The sequence below is a fragment of the Schistocerca serialis genome, chromosome 5 (genome assembly GCF_023864345.2).
Source record: "Schistocerca serialis cubense isolate TAMUIC-IGC-003099 chromosome 5, iqSchSeri2.2, whole genome shotgun sequence".
Taxonomy (NCBI): domain Eukaryota; kingdom Metazoa; phylum Arthropoda; class Insecta; order Orthoptera; family Acrididae; genus Schistocerca; species Schistocerca serialis.
In genome coordinates, this window is record NC_064642.1 from 224,382,846 (window position 1) to 224,396,460 (window position 13,615).

Genomic DNA, 13,615 nt, shown 5'->3' on the forward strand with positions numbered 1-13,615 from the left:
AATGCTTGGTGTAGCTATTTTTCTTATTTTTACGAGTATTTCTTAGCGGTACTCAGAATCTCACTTCATAGAACGGTAAGTACTGGTCAGTCGTATTGTCTCTTATCGTTTTCGTAGTTCAGTCAAGTGTGTTTTCTATTTGACGAATTTTAATCAGCATTATTTAAAGAAACAGTTGATTGTCACGTTTGTACTTTCAGACAATGGATACACGCACTGCCTCAGATCCAGCAACAAATGAATTGAATTAAATTGTTTACTTGTTTGATACGAGGGTTGGTTGAGGTCGGTGGCTTATTTCCGAGTAATTGGGTAAGAAAGTAAACTTTTCCGCAATACACTGATGGGTCAGAATATTAGGAACGTGACGCGGCAAGTAAAGTATGAAAGCTGATCAGAGACTAATTTGGAATCACTCTAGGGACGTTACTGGTCGCAAGTGGGTGAATCCCGTGACATAAAAAGACTGTGACAAGCGGGAGAATGTTATGGCACGGCATTTGGGGACGCGCATCTCGCAAACGTCGAAGCTACTCACCTGTTCGCATGTTATTATCATTAATATCTATGGATAGTGGTTGAAGCACAGTGAAACAACGAATAGGTGACAGGATGTGCGATGTCCACGCCTCATAGCAGAGCGTGGAGGTCGGAGGCTCTCCCGCCCTTTAAAGTAGGACACATGCGACGATCTGAGGCAGATCTCACAACAGATTACAATGCGGGTGGATGCAAAAGTGTTTTAGACCAGGCCGTTAGGCATACATTTACGATCATGGGGCCACGCAGCAGAATACCTACACCTGTTCCCATGTGACCAAACGAAATCGTAAGGCGCGCGGGATTAGCCGAGCATTCTAAGGCGCTGCAGTCATGGACTGTGCGGCTGGTCCCGGCGGAGGTTCGAGTCCTTCCTCGGGCACGGCTGTGTGTGTTTGTCCTTAGGATAATTTAGGTTAAGTAGTGTGTAAGCTTAGGGACTGATGACCTTAGCAGTTGAGTCCCATAAGATTTCACACACATTTGAACAAAATGGTTCAAATGGCTCTGAGCACTATGGGACTTAACAGCTGTGGTCATCAGTCCCCTAGGACTCAGAACTACTTAAACCTAACTAACCTAAGGACATCACACACATCCATGCCCGAGGCAGGATTCGAACCTGCGACCGTAGCAGTCGCGCGGTTCCGCCTAGAACCGCGAGACCACCGCGGCCGGCCACATTTGAACATTTTTGAAACTGTAAATTACAATTTTAGATGGCACGGACACATCGAGATTGGAGTGTGCTTCAGTAGAAACTTGTGACTTGGTAGTATGATTTTTCTTGTTATGCTAGGTCGATTATACGCCGTCATCCAGGTGAAGGGCTGTCGTAACATGTATCGCACCACGACATCAGGCCGTTGGGGTAGTATTACGTTGTGGGAGACAGTAATCTGGTCTTCTATGCGACCCGTAGTGTTAATGGAACCCCTTGTCACTTGGCCTGAATGGTGCTGCAGTGGTGTGAGCAGCATGTTAGTGAACTCATGTTGTTGTCTTCGCCACCAAATACTCGTGATTGAACGTTGTTGTAACACATCTTGGAAGTTCCTGAGCAAAAGCCCATCTTGAATTGTGCGTAGACATCTTGTGGCACATACCTCTGGTACCGATCAAGGACTTGTCGAACCCTTGCCACACAGCAACACTGTTTTTCATAGCAAAGGTATTATGCACGTTGTCAGTGTTTTTCCTCATCAGGAGCATAAGAATGAACAGGATGAAACTGTTTACTGTTTGATTATGGTCATCAGTTGGGTGACTGGCCTGTGGCAGTTCTAGCGAGGGTTCGCGCCGAGGAAATCCAACTTATTGCAGTTAGGCCCCGGTACCGCTAGGACGAAAATCCTGCAAAGTCTTAAAAAATCTTCTTGCGATTGTTTCCAGGCTGTCAACGCAAATTCAGTTTGCTAGTGAACAACTTGGTTTACTAACCACGCGTTAAGTGAGATAACATCGGGACAACGTGGATATATTTTCCGTTCTGTATCAATACCAAGCCTGAACAAACTAAATGTTTTATATCGAATCCACGATATCTAATTCAATTGTTAATAAGTCCACAGCACAGAACTTCTCCAGGAGGGATTCCATGGCGTGGCGCGCGGCAATGCAGACTGGGAGGAAACGCTGTGTCATGAGGTAATCACATCGTAAGGAAACCTACGTCACCGCACGACGCCCCAGGTGAACTCAGACATGAAATTACTGCCAAACGAAAACAGCATCAAACTAATATTTTAACTGCCGAATAACAACTTTATTTTGACATGACCTAGTGCGAAATATCCGCTCTTGCTTAATCATACAAGATCATGGATGGTGCAATGCTATTCAAACGGTCGTCTGTATTTCAAAAAAGAAATTCGTATCCCGAAAATGTCCACGTCAGTCTGTGTTACGAAGGTCTCTTCATATCTGCCCAAATACTTCACTCCAGACCCTTTTGAACATTGTTTTTAAGCGTTCGGTTCCCTCTAGAACTTTCACCCAGTTCGTATATCTCCATTAAGTGGAGAAGTATTCATTGACTCTTCAAGATGAGACCTATACTACCTATCGCAGCTTACCGATGTTACGCCCTGAAGCTCTTTTCTCGTCGTGAGACTACAGTTTTCTAAAAACCCTTCCTAACACTTAAATTATTATTCGATGACACCACATTTCTGTGATTCACAAACGCTTCTTTTGCTATTTCCAATCTATGTTTTACATCTTCTTCATTTCTGCCTTCGTCAGTTACTTTGGTCCACAAATAGCGTACTTCGTCTACTAGTTTCCGCGGATTCTTGCAAATCCAGTTCACTCAGCATCACCTGACTCAATCTGACTGCACAGGATTACCTCTGTTTCGCTTCCATTTACATTTAACACTTACTAAATTGTTACGCCAGAGAGTTTGTGGCCAAAGATTTTTATGTCTCAGTACCTCACTCCTGTCTGTGACACAGTTTCTTATCGTTCCACTCCTGAAACTGCAGCTTGGTGGTGGTGAAAGTAAAGGATAAGCTTTCGCTCACAGTACTAGTACTGGTTACTATTTGGTCACGCGGAAGACGCTCTACAGTGGTGCGTGTTAAGTTACGCTCTTACGACCGCACTAGGCCGGGCCTGCTACCTGCCAGAGGCTGTACCCTGGAGGCTGGAGGCTCTCCACAGAACATCGGGATGCACTCTGCCTTCCAATGCAGACTGCGGTGCACAGCCTCCAACTTCCCACGGCGCTCCAATACCTCCCCTCCGTAAACAGACCCTCCTCCTGCGCCATCCCACACAGTAATTCCGCTCCTTCCTTTCATTACGTCATTCAGCATTCGCGCGGTGCGCTCTCATACGCCTCGCTCCCCTCCAGAAGAGTGTGATTGGCATGTTGATGAGCTACCATGCTACACCTACAGTGGCATGTATACTCCTCAGCCCATTGTACGTTGTGTGGCATAGGTTAATTCTTACTAGAACATATGATTTTCTGTCCTATCACATTCCCGTATTGAGCATGGAAGAAAATGTCCATACGGTAAGACTGCATTATCCTGGTAGGGCAAGTCAATTGTGGTATTACTGTTGATAGTTGTTCAACTGGTAACTGAAATTCCCTGACAAGGTGAACCACATGTGGGGTAATGCTGAATATGTTGAATAAAATGATTAATCCCGGGAGACTGAAACTTCAAGAAGGCTATAACCTATAATCTGTAAATATTATATTTGCGTTCTTCCTAAAAGGAATAAAACACTAATTACAAATCATAAATATACTAGATTACAAACCCGACAATGATCGGGTATTCATTTTCCAATTCTCTATTAGAAACGAAAAGAAAAAGTGAACTGAGTTTATAGCGTAATATCGAAAAACATACATGTCCCTGTATTCGTGGAAATAACTCTTCGCCTACAGCCGTTTGTGCTTTGCAATTGAAAGCTGGCAAAAGTGACCCCATGTGTCAAGCATTTCCGTAAGTTGACTCGGCTGCAGGATGTCTTAACAGTGAAGAATAAATGTATTAAAACATCATGCATGATGCGGCATTTTTCACTCATCTCAGCGTTTATAAAGTCATATCTCTTGAACTGCGTGTCGTACAGTGATATATTTGTGCAGGTACATTCAGCGTCATATGTGTATACCGTCTGCGAAATATGTTAAGAATATAATTAGTAGCAGAGAAGTAAAATGTTGTGGCAGTTTTCCGCGCAACTCAGTGTTTATGACGTCATTTCTGCTGATCTATTTTGTAGGTACGTTCTGCGGCACATGAAGATAATATCTGATAAATGTGTTGCGAAGAGAGTTACTACCAAAGAAGAAATAAATTTAAAAATCTTACTCAATGCATCAGTTTTTCACGCATCTTGCTGTTTATGACGCCATATCCCTTGACATATGATAGGTAGCTCATTCTTACTTTCTCAGTGATTGTTGTCTGACAGCGGGGTATATACGTACTAAATTTGGTTGAAATCCTTGCAGCGATTTAGGAGGTGATGCGGAACGCACACACACATAAATACATACATTAAGTATTAATTCAGTATATGAAGACAGGGCGTTTCATTGTGAATGCATGTAGTCACTGAATGAATTGAATGTCGGCTTATCCTGTGGGGCAGCTACAAGAATACAGTTAAATACCTAAACACGGTTGGCAGGGGTTGTGTGGCGTGGACTGGGCGGTTTTTTAGGTTAGATGGCCTCGTGCAAGTACAGATAGGGCAACAGCCTCAAACGGTTCGGGGCAAAGTCAGGACATGCGGGAACAAGCGGCAATCGGTATTGTAATTGTAAACTGTCGAAGCTGCGTTGGTAAAGTACCGGAACTTCAAGCGCTGATACAAACCACCAAAGCTGAAATCGTTATAGATACGGAAAGCTGGCTGAAGCCAGAGATAAACTCTGCCGAAATTTTTACAAAGGCACAGACAGTGTTTAGAAAGGATAGATTGCATGCAACCGGTGGTGGCGTCTTTGACACTGTTAGTAGTAGTTTTTCCTGTAGTGAAATAGAAGCTGATAGTTCCTGTGAATTATTATGGGTGGAGGTTATAATCAGCAACAGAGCTAGGTTAATATTTGGCTCCTTTTACCGTCCTCCCGACTCAGCAGCATTAGTGGCAGAACAACTGAGAGAAAATCTGGAATACATTTCGCGTAAATTTCCTCAGCATGTTATAGTCTTAGATGGAGTTTTTAGTTTACCAGATATAGACTTGGACACTCAGATATTTAGGACGGGTGGTAGGGACAGAGCATCGAGTGACATTATACTCAGTCCACTATCCGAAAATTACCTCGAGCAATTAAACAGAGAACCTACTCTTGGAGATAACATCTTGGACCTACTAATAACAAACAGACCCGATCTTTTCGTCTCTGGAAGCGCAGAACAGAGAATCAGTGATAATAAGGCCATTGCAGCATCCCTGAATATGGATGGAAATAGGAATATAAAAAAAGGTAGGAGGGTTTATCGGTTTAGCGTTAGTAATAGGAGGCAGATTTCAGACTACTTAACAGATCAAAACGAAAATTTCTGTTCCGACACTGACAATGTTGAGAGTTTATGGAAAAAGTTCAAGGCAATCGTAAAATGCGTTTTAGACAGGTACGTGCCGAATAAAACTCTGAGGGACGGGAAAAAACCACCGTGGTTTAACAACAAAGTTAGGAAACTACTGCGAAAACAAAGAGAGCTTCACCGCAAATTTAAACGCAGCCAAAACCTCTCAGAGAAACAGAAGCTAGACGATGTCCAAGTTAGCGTAAGGAGGGCTATGCGTGGAGCGTTCAGTGAATTCGATAGTAAAATTCTATGTACCGACTTGACAGAAAATCCTAGGAAGTTCTGGTCTTACGTTAAATCACTAAGTGGATCGAAACAGAATATTCAGACACGATGGGATGATAATGGCATTGAAACAGAGGATGGCACGCGTAAAGCTGGAATACTGAACATCTTTTTCCAAAGCTGTTTCACAGAGGAAGACCGCACTGCGGGTCCTTCTCTAAATCCTCGCACGAACGAAAAAATGGCTGTCATGAAATAAGTGTCCAAGGAATACAAAAGCAACTGAAATCACTCAACAGAGGAAACTCTACTGGACCTGACGGGATACCAATTCGATTCCACACAGAGTACGCGGAAGAACTTGCTCCCCTTCTAACAGCCGAGTGCCGCAAGTCTATAGAGGAACGGAAGGTTCCAAATGATTGGAAAAGAGCACAGGTAGTCCCAGTTTTCAAGAAGGGTCGTCGAGCAGATGCGCAAAACTATAGGTCTATATCTCTGACGTCAATGTGTTGTAGAATTTTAGAACATGTTTTTTGCTCGCGTATCATGTCATTTCTGGAAACAAAGATTCTACTCTGTAGGAAACAACATGGATTCCGGAAACAGCGATCGTGTGAGACCGACTCGCTTTATTTGTTCATGAGACCCAGAAAATAATAGTTATAGGCACCCACGTAGATGCCATTTATTTGACTTTCGGAAGGCGTTGCCTTATAAACAAACTAAGAGCCTACGGAATATCAGACCAGATGTGGCTGGATTGAAGTGTTTTTAGCAGACATAACACAGCATGTTGTTCTCAATGGAGAGACGTCTACAGACGTTAAAGTAACCTCTGGCGTGCCTCAGGGGAGTGTTATGGGACCATTGCTTTTCACAATATGTATAAATGACCTAGTAAATAGTGTCGGAAGTTCAATGCGGCTATTCGCAGTCGATGCTGTAGTATACAGAGAAGTTGAAGCATTAGAAAATTGCAGCGAAATGCAGGAAGATCAGCAGTGATTAGGAACTTAGTGAAGGGAGTGACAACTGACCCTTAACATAGACAAAAGTAATGTATTGCGAATGCATAGAAAGAAGGATCGTTTATTGTATGATAATATGGTAGCGGAACAAACACTGGTAGCAGTTCAAATGGTTTAAATGACTCTGAGCACTATGGGACTTAACTTCTCAGGTCATCAGCCCCCTAGAACTTAGAACTACTTAAACCTAACTAACCTAACAACACCACACACATCCATGCCCGAGGCAGGATTCGAAACTGCGACCGTAGCGGTCGCGCGGTTCCAGACTGTAGCGCCTAGAATCGCTCGGCCACCCCGGCCGGCTGGTAGCAGTTAATTCTGTAAAATATCTGGGAGTATGCGTACGGAACGATTTGAAGTGGAATGATCATATAAAATTAATTGTTGGTAAGGCGAGTTCCAGGCTGAAATTCATTGGGAGAGTCCTTAGAAAATTTAGTCCATCAACAAAGGAAGTGGCTTACAAAACACTCGTTCGACTTATACTTGAGTATTGCTCATCAGTGTGAGATCCGTACCAGGTCGGGTTGACAGAGGAAATAGAGAATATTCAAAGAAGAGCGGTGCGTTTCGTCACAGGGTTATTTGGTAAGCGTGATAGCGTTACGGAGATGTTTAACAAACTCAAGTGGCAGATTCTGCGAGAGAGGCGGTCTGCATCGCTGTGTAGGTTGCTGTCCAGGTTTCGAGAGGGTGCTTTTCTGGATGAGGTATCGAATATATTGCTTCCCTCTACTTATACCTCCCGAGGAGATCACGAATGTAAAATTGGAGAGATTCGAGCGCGCATGGAGGCTTTCCGGCAGCCGTTCTTCCCGCGAACCATACGCGACTGGAACAGGAAAGGTAGGTAATGCAGTGGCACGTAAAGTGTCCTCCCCACACACCGTTGGGTGGCTTGCGGACTATAAATGTAGATGTAGATTTAGATAAATCATATGCATAGCACCGTGGTATGTAGGGGAATGAAAGCGTGAGATGTGTGGTAAGTAAAGAAATACGGAAATAAATCTCAGGGGAAACGATTCGCACGGGGATGGCATCAAACTCAGTTTCCTTACATTCATTTTACAAACAAGTCTGCCACTTAAGGTAGACTCACAGTTGAACATTGTAGCAGACCTATCAAAAGAAAGTGGAAGTCCACCAAAATGGAGATATTAAGAGGTTATGCCTTACATTATTCGTGAAACATTACAGTTACCAACACTCGGTGAAAATGTTCGTCATAAAGGTACTAATGTATGTAAGAGACTTGCTTCCAGCTGCGAGGTTCTATATAAATGTTGTAAAAGAATCAATTCTGAAGGATGGGTGACTATCTTCACTGACGAGGATACGAATCTTGAGTCCATTCCCAAAATACCGAAACCTGGTTCATGCGAAGCATCAGTTACCTAAGGGTAGGAGTAGGGTGCGGTCTCACCAATTAGACCACAAGCGCCATGTAGCTCCATCTACATTTGTGTCTGCCCAGCATCAAAATTCTACCGTAAGAGTTGAAGCAAAAACGTCTCCTTTCAAGCATTCGCTGGACAAACCACGATTTTTCTGTGTGAGACACTACTGTCACCCTACCGCATATTAGTCGACGATAGTCACGCGTTCACATTAGTACGGGCTGTGCCAAACCGCAGCAGATTTCTGAATTCATTCGATTCCTGCTGTTATACCATTAGCCACTTCTGAACTGCCACGTAACCTGCTATTATATCATAACGCGGTGTTTGCTTTACCTGAAACTCATCCTGTGTGGTCCTTCAGTTTCACATCTCTGTACACTGTGCTATGATTGCATGCAACTCAGCACTGTTTTCATAAGTCGGTATTTGAGTGCGACTATTCTATCTTTTTCTAATGGATAGTTTCAGACAGAAACTTCTTTGGAAAGTTTAACATAGAATTTCAAGTTTTAAAATTTGGTTCTGGTGTAAACCACTGCAAAACATTCCGTTACATTGTCCCCCTTTTGCATATCTATCAGTTTACTTCTATTTATTTTCTCAGTATTCTTTACGTGGTTCACAATATTGTATTTGGTTTATATTTTGAAAATAAATCTAGATTTAATAACAAATATAGGAAGGCAGAACCATCTCATTCGCAGTGATATAATAAGTTTTACGGAGGACAGTTTCCATGAACTAATGCTGCAAAACTTGATATGAGAACAGTACTCATCTTAATGTTGACACGTTTTAAATACGCTCTTTGGAGCAACTGATTTATTTCACTGATGTACGAGGTCAAAATATTACATCTCTGGTAACTACTCTCACCGACAGACGATGAGGTAATTAGGTAACTAAGTAAAACATCGATAATGGAACATTGATAACTCCTGTAATAGTTTGTCTATCCAGTACCGAATCAGTATCGTAATCCTCTTATCAAATTGAATCGCATGACATACATCACAATACCATTCTGTTTTATTTTTATTTTAGCATTTTTACAAATGTTCCTTTTGTATATTTTTAGCCCTTCCATACCTCTATTCAACCCTGTTCAACATGATTTGAATGTGAACACAACCACTGATTTGTGAGGGACTCCGCTCCTCATTTGTATGCCAGAACTATCCGCATAATTTACCAGCAAACTGGAAATTATATGAAACTTGGCGGCTCGATACATGAGAACATCGTAATACGGCGTAGAGCTTGTTTGGCGCCATTGTAATGATGTCAGAAGCAGCCACAATAAAAAATTAGCCTAATTTGAGGGGAGAGGCAGTTGTGGTCACTGTCTTAGCACAGTGAGGGCAGATGCAACTTACAGACGCTTTGACACCTACAGGCACGTCAATTTCAAGATGGAGCTGTGCTGTTTTGGTCTAGGGTGAAGATGGAAAGACATGGAGCGAGGCAGTTCCGTGCATCCCAGTCTAGCGCATGATACCGCAGGTGCATCAGCAATCTCAATAGCAGTTGGCACCAGCAGTTGGCGCCACAGTGGCACAGTGAACTGTTACAAATCGGTTACTTCAAGGACAGTTCCGAGTCAGACATACTGCAGTGTACATTCACATAGAAGCCTAATATTTGTTAGTCTGAAATATAAAATGCTTCTGTGGACCTGCAACTCTGGACAACCAACGACTACTAGGGAAGTAAATCCACTCGACCTGTCGATCTCGGATTCTACACTTTTAGTGGTGCCTTGTACTGATGCTATTTAAATTAAATGTAGGTACATCGCAACATTTTTGCTGTAAAATATTCGAATGATATGACTGACTACAGCTGTTAGTCACAAATAATTTGGACAAAGCGTACCAAGTTTTCTCATTCTGCTACGTTCACAGTGGGGTCCTGCCCACTCGCCTCTTATATGGTGCCTAAAGGATTCTGCTTTCTCGGATAGCTATACAACAATTCAAGCATATCACATTGAGAGAGGAAAAGTTACTCTCTCACCTATTTTTCAAAAAGATTTTGTAACAACGTTATGCAGCTTGAGTGAGACTCTAGAAAGCTAACGGCCTGAGAAGGCGTTGATGGAGCCTGGTAGGGCACTAAAGCATGAGGTATTTTTTATGTTTCTTAGTCCATAGAAACGGCATGATGGAGGTTGAAAGCAAATGGCGGCGAGCCCATCCCTGAGTAAATCTTGCTGGACAGTCCCGCAGCCGCACAGGGCAAACAGAGCACCCCCTAGTCAAAAAAAGGTCTTCAGCAGGACAATGCTGCTATACCAACATTGGTGCCAACCGAAGGCTGGGTTGCGGGCGACGGACTGAAGGGAGACGTTTACACAGTGGCGTCGCAAACTGGGCATTGTGTGCAATGAAACGCCTAATAAAATTTTACAAGTTTTCGTGTTCGCAGATACTGCAAATAGGTCTGTAAACCACTTCCATCGACCGCCTTGGTCGTATAAGAAACTCTGGCGTCTGAGAAACGTTTACAGTTAGAATCTGTATGACACCTCATATCTAGGACTAACATGCTCCAAGGGACAGGTAATTTAGATAAATATCTCTAAGATTGTATCTGTTCGCTTGTTGCCGTGGAAAGCGATCTCACTTCAGAGAAAAATATCTTCTCCTACCGCAAAAACTTAAAAAAGCCTGTAATTGGTGGTTTCTTTTTTTTTTCAGAGATGCATATTTGTTAGCTCTCGCGCTGGTTTGACATGAGTTTGTGCTGTCGTTTAGGAGGGGATATTTAGCGCCTATAAGACCCCGTGATTGGCTCAAGATGGGGTGAAGGCAGTGTCGTTCATGGACTTTGCGGGTGGAGAGATACGAGGCACTCGGTCTCTGGACTTCAGCCTGGAACCATCTTCTGGTTGAAGCTCTGGCAGGTGTGGCTGGTACTTGGGACCTGTCCTAAGACTGACTTCACTTGCAAGGAGCTAGACTGCAGAGCCTGTGGTGAATTTCTTACTGTACCGACAGTGGGACTTCAAACGTCTCAGACTACTCTTTTGCTGAGGGCACACTTATTCGTTTTTGGTATAGCAGTCTTGACGTTAGGTATCCTTCTGCGCTCTGTCGTATAAATGAGCCAAATTGGCCCTTGGTAAGACCAGTGAACGGGTGTACCACACACGGAAATCTACGATAATTTCTGGGCTCTGGTAGAGAGTAAATGGCGATCCATCTGCCTGATTGCTAGACCGTGCGATTTTTACGTTTCTTTCGTGGCGGCGAACAATTGACAGGTGCCGCCTTAAGCCTCGCCTCCACCGGCCACATCTCGCCAGCTGCAAGTTACATCACTGCACGAAGCAAACAGGCTAACGTACTGCTACTCCGGCGTTGTCAGGGCGTACAGATCCCAATCGCCACGTACTCACAGCTGCACCTATATAATCTTCTATCGATTGGAACAGTCTGCTCAGCCTCAGATTAATTCAAATTGCGACATCTTCTTTTTCAGGGCCAGAGTACTTGACTCACTTTTGCCACCCAGTATCCTTGTCCTTTGAGGTCTTTAACCACCTATAAGTTGTTTACGGTATTCTATCATAACGTGTTTTGCATAAATTATGTCATTCTTTGTCTTTGGAGAATAAATGTTGCCACTAAACTACATTTTGCATACATTCTCAATCATTTTTATACAGCCCCCAAAAGTGTTAACTTTCGTCGGGGAATCCCATGCCAGGATAACTTTCATTGTGGCGTCCTCCGCAAGGTTCTCAGTCATTTTTATATAGTTCGAAACAGGTTAACATTCAACTTCAATTTTTATATTACAATAAAGTCGGTTGACAATACTAACTTTGGTTTACAATGGTGTCGCAAGCGATGGGTGACATGCAGTTAATGTCTCTCGCTATATACAAAGTCCATGGCAGTAATGGACATGGATCCCTAAAAACAGCGCTGCTAATGTCCACCTTGTACTCTGTGGTTCTGCTAGTGCCGGTCTACACCCCACAGGTCCAGAAGTGTTACAGATGGCTTCAGATCAGTTCGTTTACGTCGCACAAATCCTTCTTGGTATTGCAATTTTTTTCCATCAGTGAATCTGATATATGAACTAATTTTATGTACACGTTGTAGTGATCATTAGCATTAGTTACCATTGAGAGTGGACGTGATGAGTTGGTGTTAGTCAGGAATGCCTTTAGCGCAACTAAGACGCCATTATCAACACCTCATCACGTCTTGTCATTAATGAAATGTACTTATCACCAGAATTTCTTGGGATTTAGAGTTTGAACGAGATCGTGTAATGGGGCTACAAGAAGCTGCGTGTTCCATCCCCGATACTACAGTACGCGTGGCAGGAATGCAGGCACTGTACATGATTCCTGGCAGCAGTGGCCACGGGAATATACGATCCCACTCTGTGTGAATCTCGCCACGACTGTAAATAAAATGTAATATGTGAGACGTGGAGTATAGTCGCAAAAAGTCTGGGCTCCGGACCCCCATATGCCACATCCGGCAGGGAAGACCATCGGTTCGGCATACGGCTCTAGCGCATCGTACCGCAGGTGCATCAGCAATTTGAGCGGCAGTTGGCACCAGCAGTTGGCGTCACAGTGACACAGTGAACTGTTACAAATCGGTTACTTCAAGGATAGTTCCGAGTCAGACATACTGTAGTGTACATTCCAATGACCCCAGACCAACACCACTGGCGACTTCAGTGGTGTTGAGCGAGTACTCATTGGAGTGCGGGTTAGAGATTTGTTGTGTATGCTGATGAACGCAGGTTCTGCCTCGGTGTCAGTGATGGCCGCGTGTTGGTTAGAAAGAGACCAGTTGAGGACCTGTAACCAACCTATCTGCTTCATAGGAGCACACCTGGAGTTATGGTCTAGGGTGTTTTCGAATGACAGCAGGAGCACTCTCTTGGTTATCCCACGAACCCTGACTGCAAATTTGACCGTCAGTCTGGTGATTCGACCTTTTGTGCTGTCATTCATGATGTGTTACAACGGGATAACGGTCGCCTACTTACCTCTGTTCTACAGCAAAATGCTCTACAGTGAGCCGACATGTTGATTTGGCCTGCTCGAGTATGACATCTGTCTACAACTGAGCACATATGGGATATCATCGGACCATAAATGCAGCGTCATCTATAACCAGCATTAACCATCCCTGTATCGACTGACTGAGTGAAACAGGGCTGGAGCTACACCCCACAAACTGACATCCACCACCTGTACAACTCAATGCGATCACGTTTGCATGCTTGCATTGTACACTACTGGCCATTAAAATCGCTACACCAAGAAGATGACGTGCTACAGACGCGAAATTTAACGGACAGGAAGAAGATG